The following is a 6,642-nucleotide window of genomic DNA, read 5'->3' as shown; positions in this document are numbered from 1 at the left end:
TCCTAGGTCACTAGTTGCAGTTGGTTTATAAATATCTACGCCTAATGTAACTACACTTTAGTAGCTGACTTCCTGTAGCCCAGAGTGCAGCATTAAGTAAACATTCGCATACGTAGTCTTCATGCTTTGAGTTTAAATCAACTAGGAAAGTTAAAAATCTACGTCCCCTATAGGCGGTAAAAGAAGTTAAACAGGGCATGTATATTAAATTTACTGTCTTTAACTGTCTTCTTGAATGATTAAAAAACTTCCTGTTGGATTGCCATAGTTTTTTATTTTCCTGAAATGTTCTAGTACTTTAATACAGTATCCTCCAGGAGTTGATGTGTCAGCTCGGGTTGCTTTGGGGAGAGGAAGGTTTTGATTAATTTTTTTTTTTTAAGCTATGTTAAGCGTATGAGGAAATTAAAACAGCCTGGTGCTAAGCAAAGTTGTCGGGTCTGCTGTGTGTAATCTCAGTCTGTAGGATTTTGCAGGAATCTGCCTCTATAGTTCAGCATCTCTTTTTTGAACCCTACAAAACGTTCCTTCTCCCCCTCCTCTCCGGTAAAAGTAAAATTGCACTAACGAATGCAGTAGTGTTGATGAAGTGTTAGGTTTGGGAATAGAACCATGCTTAATTGTCGAATAAATTAGTGCATTTGTGTAATTTTTTGCATTTCTTGAGATTTTTGGTTTTATTTTCCTTTTGACATTGTGGATGGCAGGTGGTCTGTTTTACTTATAAAAATAAGCTCTGTTCGGGTTAAAGATTAAAATCCAGAAGATCTGTAATTGATCCAGGGGCAAAGCTTGTTTTCCCTGGTCAGTGTTGTGCTCCACAGACCATGTTTTGTTTCTTCATTCAGTTCTGCCCTATGCAGTCATCATCTTCTTGGTCTTTCATATCATTTATGCTGTTTTAATGGTATAGACTTTGTCTACAGAGTTGCTATTCTTTGAGGTTTCCTGTATTTCAGGATTCATACTTTATTGGAAAATGAAATCTACAGAGAATAAATTGAGGATATAAGGTTACGCAAAGGAACTTATTACTTAAATCAGTAACGTGAGAAAGATTACAACAGGAATGTTTGCCCACTTAAGAAAATACTGCTTATTCAAGAGGAATTGTAGGGGCGCCTGGGTGGCTCAGTTGGTTAAGCGACTGCCTTCGGCTCAGGTCATGATCCTGGAGTCCCGGGATCGAGTCCCGCATCGGGCTCCCTGCTCAGCGGGGAGTCTGCTTCTCCCTCTGACCCTCTTCCTTCTCGTGCTTTCTATCTCTCATTCTCTCTCTCTCTCAAATATCTCTCCCAAATAAATAAAAAAAATTCTTTAAAAAAAAAAAAAAAAAGAGGAATTGTAAAAGTCATCCTTAGGGGTCTATTCAACCAACGTAAGAAAATTTAGAAGTTGTAAAAGTCATTCTTAAGGTGCATTCCAATTTTTTTTTTTTTTATTCATTTGAGACAGATACAGAGAGCGAGCGCGAGAGCATGAGCAGGGGAGAGACAGAGGGTGAGGGAGAAGTAGGCTCCCCGCCAAGCCAGGAGCCAGACATGGGGCTCAATCCCAGGACCCTGGGATCATGACCTGAGCCGAAGGCAGATGCTTAACCATCTGAGCCACCCAGATGCCCCAAGATGCATTCCAGTTCTAAGAGCTTTAGGATTTTGCTTTAAACAACAGGCAAAATGAGGGAGATCTTTGGGAGTACAGAGGCCACCTGTGGCTGACTAGGGCCTCAAGGAGGAGTCCTGTGGCAGAGCCTTGCACAGTGGTGCCTGCTGGCAAAAAGTCTCCTCTAGAGACTGTTTTGTTTTGTTTTTGTTTTTTGGGTTTTTTTGTTAAGATTTTATTTATTAGAGAGCGAGCGAGAGAGAAACAGCATGAGAGGGGAGAAGGTCAGAGGGAGAAGCAGGCTCCCTGCTGAACCGGGAGCCCGATGCGGGACTCAATCCCAGGACCCTGGGATCATGACCTGAGCCGAAGGCAGTCGCTTAACCAACTGAGCCACCCAGGCACCCTAGAGACTGTTTTGTTTTGTTTTGCTTTAGGGATGGTGCTGGCGTCAAATTCACTCCCCATCATCCATTTTATAGCCTCCATTTCATTTTTTAAGACCAGAAATTTAGTTGATCATCTATCTACCTTATTTACCTATCTTGGTCCCAGATGACTTCAGGCTCTTTTGCTAGAAATCAGGTCCCTCTTCAAACAACTAAAATTTGTCATAATTTAATACTTTGAGAAAGATCATACAGCCTTGGAAAGAACAATAATGGCAAATAATGTGTAACCTTGAAGACCCTGGTTTGCAATTGGATGTGTGGATTTGGCATACCATATTTGTTTTTCTAAACATCCCTAAACTTTATCTAGTCACTATCTTCAAATCTTCCCTGGCAGTATCTTTGTGCATTTTCTTAGTGATTAGTATTTGAGTGCAAAGATGGAACAATGTGTATAGACTGCTAATACATACACCAAGAATAGTGATTTTTTCCATACTTGATCTTCATTTTTATTCATCCTTAGAATGGTGAGGTACATAAAATCTCATCTCCTTTGAGGCATGCTAGTAACAATATATGGACTCCAATACAAAAGTGTTTCTTGGACTAGATACACTAATCCTCAATTCAAGTTGTAAATTGCCTCTTAGCGGAGAAGACTTCTTTAGCTTCATCTAAGAAAATATTATATCAGCTTGGTTTTATGGGCTTTAGTTAATTATGAGATGGATTCCCTTCTCGTTTTACCTGATATGCCAGATTCTTTGGAAACTTTTTTTTTAAGATTTTATTTATTTATTTGACTGAGAGAGATAGCGAGAGCAGGAACACAAGCAGGGGGAGTGGGAGAGGGAGAAGCAGGCTTACCACTGAGCAGGGAGCCCAATGCTGGGCTCGATCCCAGAACCCTGGGATCATTACCTGAGCTGAAGGCAGACGCTTAACGACTGAGCCACCCCGCTGCCCCTATTTTGGATACTCTTTAACTCAATTTTAGCACTTTAATTTCACTTGTGAGTCTTCCTTCCTTCCTTCCTTCCTTCCTTCCTTCCTTCCTTCCTTCCTTCCTTCCTAAAAGTTCCACTCTACTGTTGCCTGAAGCTTGAAGCTTGACAGTTCATTTATTTGTAATTTAAGGAGGAAAATGTCAGCTAACAAAAGTATTTTCATTGCTATGCTTCTAGGAATTTCAAGTCAGTGAAAGCTCTCTCCATAGTTATCTTAATTAAACTGAAAAATACAGTCTTGTGGTGTAAACTACCTTAAATCAGTAAAGCCACTACTTGCTGAAGATAAGGCAATGATACTGTTAAAGGACTATTACTATATAAGAATTAATTTTTTGTCAGCTTGAATATACATACATGTGCCATTGTCTGCTTGCAAGATCATAATGGTGTACTTTTTTTTCTTAAGATTTGATTTTTTTTTTTAAATACTCTCTATACCCAACTTGGGGCTCAAATCCAGAACCCTGAGATCAAGAGTCGCGTGCTCCACCAACTGAACCAGCCAGGCACCCCACTGGGGTACTGTTCTGATAACTACAGATCCTTTATATATTAAGCAAATGTCTAAAAAATAAGTGTCAGTGTTTTATTGGCTTGATAGAATTTATGGAATGCCTCATTTAGTAATGTGACCTGTTAACAAGTATATTGTTTCTTAACCAATTTTATCAGTTTTCATCTTGCCCTCATTTTGCTTTTCATATTATATGTGCATTTGTGTATATTTGGTATTCATAAAATTATTTGTGTTTCTGTTTTAGAATGATCACACATCTGGACCCAAAGAACAAGATGCACTAGTGGACAGATTGCTAACCAGGGGCTTGAGAGTTCTGTTTTCCCTCCTCAAACTGACTTTGCAGTCACGGAGAGGTAAATGCTCTTTCCATTTCTTGGTCTCGAAAATAAGAGTAGTACATCCTTTCTGGGGTTGGAGGATTTGCTATATTGTTCTTGGGTATAGGAGATGGAGGACAGTGGGGTGATTGAGGGCATACAGGTTTTATAGTTAGAGTCCTTGGTTTGGAACTGTACTGCCATATACTAGCTGGGTGACACTGAGCAAGTTACTTAACCTTTCTACTCCTGCGGTCCCCATTTGTTAGAGAACAACACCAGTTACAGAGGCTGTTCTCCAAGTTGATGAGAATGTGTGTAAAGCATTAAGTACCATTCTGAGTGTGTACATAGAAAGACCCCAGGAAATGGTTGTTTTTCTGCAGAAACCCTTGGAATATATTTTTTAACTACTGGTAAATGACCTCAAAAGTCCACGGCCTAGGGCAATATGAAATTTTGATGGAATCCTGTTCTTGGGGAGACATCTTAGATAAAAGTTGTCTTAGTTAACTTGAGTTAGCCTAGCTGATGACCCATTTTTCCATCAGTTATAGTCATTACGAATAACTTTTAAAAACGTTTTAAAGTGTCACTTAAAATTTACTGTAGCCTACAGTGTCTGTTATAAAATATAATGGACATCACAGGGAACTTGAAACAGACCTTATAAACGTTGAGATATACTAGGCTTTGGAATCTCATAAACAACAAAGTAGGTTTCTGGGTAGGAAAATTACCTCTTCTCAGGCTATCAGAAAGCACATCTTTCTTATCCCCTAGAAAATGTGAAAATGTTTTAAAAATGTGAAAATAGTTTAATTGCACTTGTGTAACAGCAAAAGAGAGGTGGGAATTAGAAATGCTGACATTAGATAAGCTTGTGTGAATGAATCATCTAAGTGATGACTACTAAGATTTTTCTTAAAAGCTGGGCCTGGAGCAAATAGAGAGGAGGAAGGGAACAGGAGTGAAAGCTCTACTATTCTTCATATCTCTGTTTTCCATGGCAGCTTGGTACATTGATAGATGGGAAGGACAAGGTGCTATGTGCTATTATTCTGTCACTCCAGAAATAATTTGTACCCTGCAGGTTTTTTTTAGGAGTGTTGACACAGAGTACATATTAATGAGTGCTGAAAAGAAAAACAATACTGATTTGGAAAGCTGTTGAGAAAACTAGCCATAAGAGTTTGGGGAATGGGATTGTAGGAACATGTTGGTCACTTTTAAGTGTTATGGCTATTTAATTGTTTAGATCCCTGTTTCTCAAACTGGGATATGAATACCCTTAGGGTACAAAGTGGTATGATTCCGGGGTACTTGAAGTCACAAGATAAACATGACCCATCTTCTTGGAGCTTCAATTGTGCTCATTGAGGGGGCGGTGAGTTAAGTAATTTGACTGGTAAGTAATTTTTAAATTTTTACATTAAAACAAATACATATTTTAGCATCAGAATGGGAACTCTGTATGACTAGGATAACACAGGTTTTCAACAAAGTGGGTCATGAGTACCTGGGAATAAGAATTGCTTTTTGTATAGGTACTATAGTGGAAATACTTTCACTTTAGTATTCGAGAAGCAATACTTCTGAGCTATAGAACAGCTCTACCATCCACCTCCTTACTTTGTTCACTGTAGTATCCTACTATGGAATATAGATGTTAAATTGTATTAAATGGTGCTTGCTAGCTTGCATGCATGTTCTTGCACATGTCTAACATGCACAAGAGCTCTGCACAGATTGGTAGGCAGTTTCTAGATGGCTGGACCAAGTCAGAAGTATTAAGACCATTCCAGTGACCTAAGAATTATAATTTTTAAATAAAGCAATGAGCAAAATCAGATCTAAAATTGTAAGTTCTACAGAAGAGAATTTTGAAAGCAAATGTCACATTAACGTGAGTATAATTAACAGTTTATACTGATTTTGTTACCTCCCTCATTCAAGTTGTTATGTAATCAGTCATCATAAAATGGCTAAGTCTTAAGCTGGTAGACCTTGTGACTCCTAAGACAGTTACTCAGAAGCATCTAAACTGTTTTAGAATTACTAAGTATTGTTATTAGTGTATTGCTCTTTTTTTTTTTTTAAGATTTTATTTATTTATTTGAGAGAGAGAAAAAGAGAGCATGAGGGGGGTTGGGTCAGAGGGAGAAGCAGACTCCCTGCTGAGCAGGGAGCCCGATGCGGGACTCGATCCCGGAACTCCGGGATCATGACCTGAGCCGAAGGCAGTCGCTCAACCAACTGAGCCACCCAGGCGCCCTAGTGTATTGCTCTTAATATAAGTGGCACTTAAGAATTATATTTTCTATATTGATAATATCTATTCTTTGAATACAAGTTTTATATTTGAACCTGATTTGTTTTAGATACAATGGAGTGTGACTTTCTCTGAAACATATTTGAATTGGATCAACCAGATGTTTAGATGTGCTCTAAATATTTACAGTATTTATTGAACACTTGTAATGTGTTCTTTCCATTCTTTGAACAGTTGCCTTTCTACTTTATGTCAGGTACTGCATTAGGTACTGGGTATTTGAAGATGAATAAGAAAAAGATTGTTTTCCAGAGGGTGTTGAGTATGGGGCAAGGAATCAGTCATTAAGTGTTATTTGTGCTCTGATAAAAGTGTGTTTCGGATGCAGGGAGGATAGTTACAGGAGTTGGTGAAAGATGTTGAGAAAGGCTTTCTGGAGGAGAAACCCTGATGTAGGTGTATGAGGAAATTCAAAAGGAACATAAAATTTGATTTTAATCCTATTAGGGCACCAAGGTTTAGTCAG

General features: G+C 38.6%; 1 protein-coding gene across 3 annotated transcripts in view; it reads left to right on the top strand.

The window, feature by feature from the left end:
- CTCF (CCCTC-binding factor) overlaps positions 1 to 6,642 on the top strand; it is a 49,674-nt gene that overhangs the window by 1,486 nt on the left and 41,546 nt on the right. For 2 of the 3 annotated variants that reach the window (XM_073880119.1, XM_025888954.2), the window contains exon 2: positions 3,769 to 3,880. The gene's annotated coding sequence lies outside the window, so the exon portion shown is untranslated. Of the gene's footprint in view, positions 1 to 3,768; positions 3,881 to 5,139; positions 5,253 to 6,642 lie in introns of all 3 variants that reach the window. The other variant, XM_025888953.2, reaches the window with a different exon arrangement.

Source organism: Callorhinus ursinus, unplaced genomic scaffold (assembly GCF_003265705.2).
Source record: "Callorhinus ursinus isolate GAN/ISIS: 27379988/994484 unplaced genomic scaffold, GSC_fseal_2.0 scaffold37, whole genome shotgun sequence".
NCBI classification, from domain to species: Eukaryota; Metazoa; Chordata; class Mammalia; order Carnivora; family Otariidae; genus Callorhinus; species Callorhinus ursinus.
Note: the sequence above shows the minus strand (reverse complement) of the source record. Positions and strands in the feature narration are given on the sequence as shown.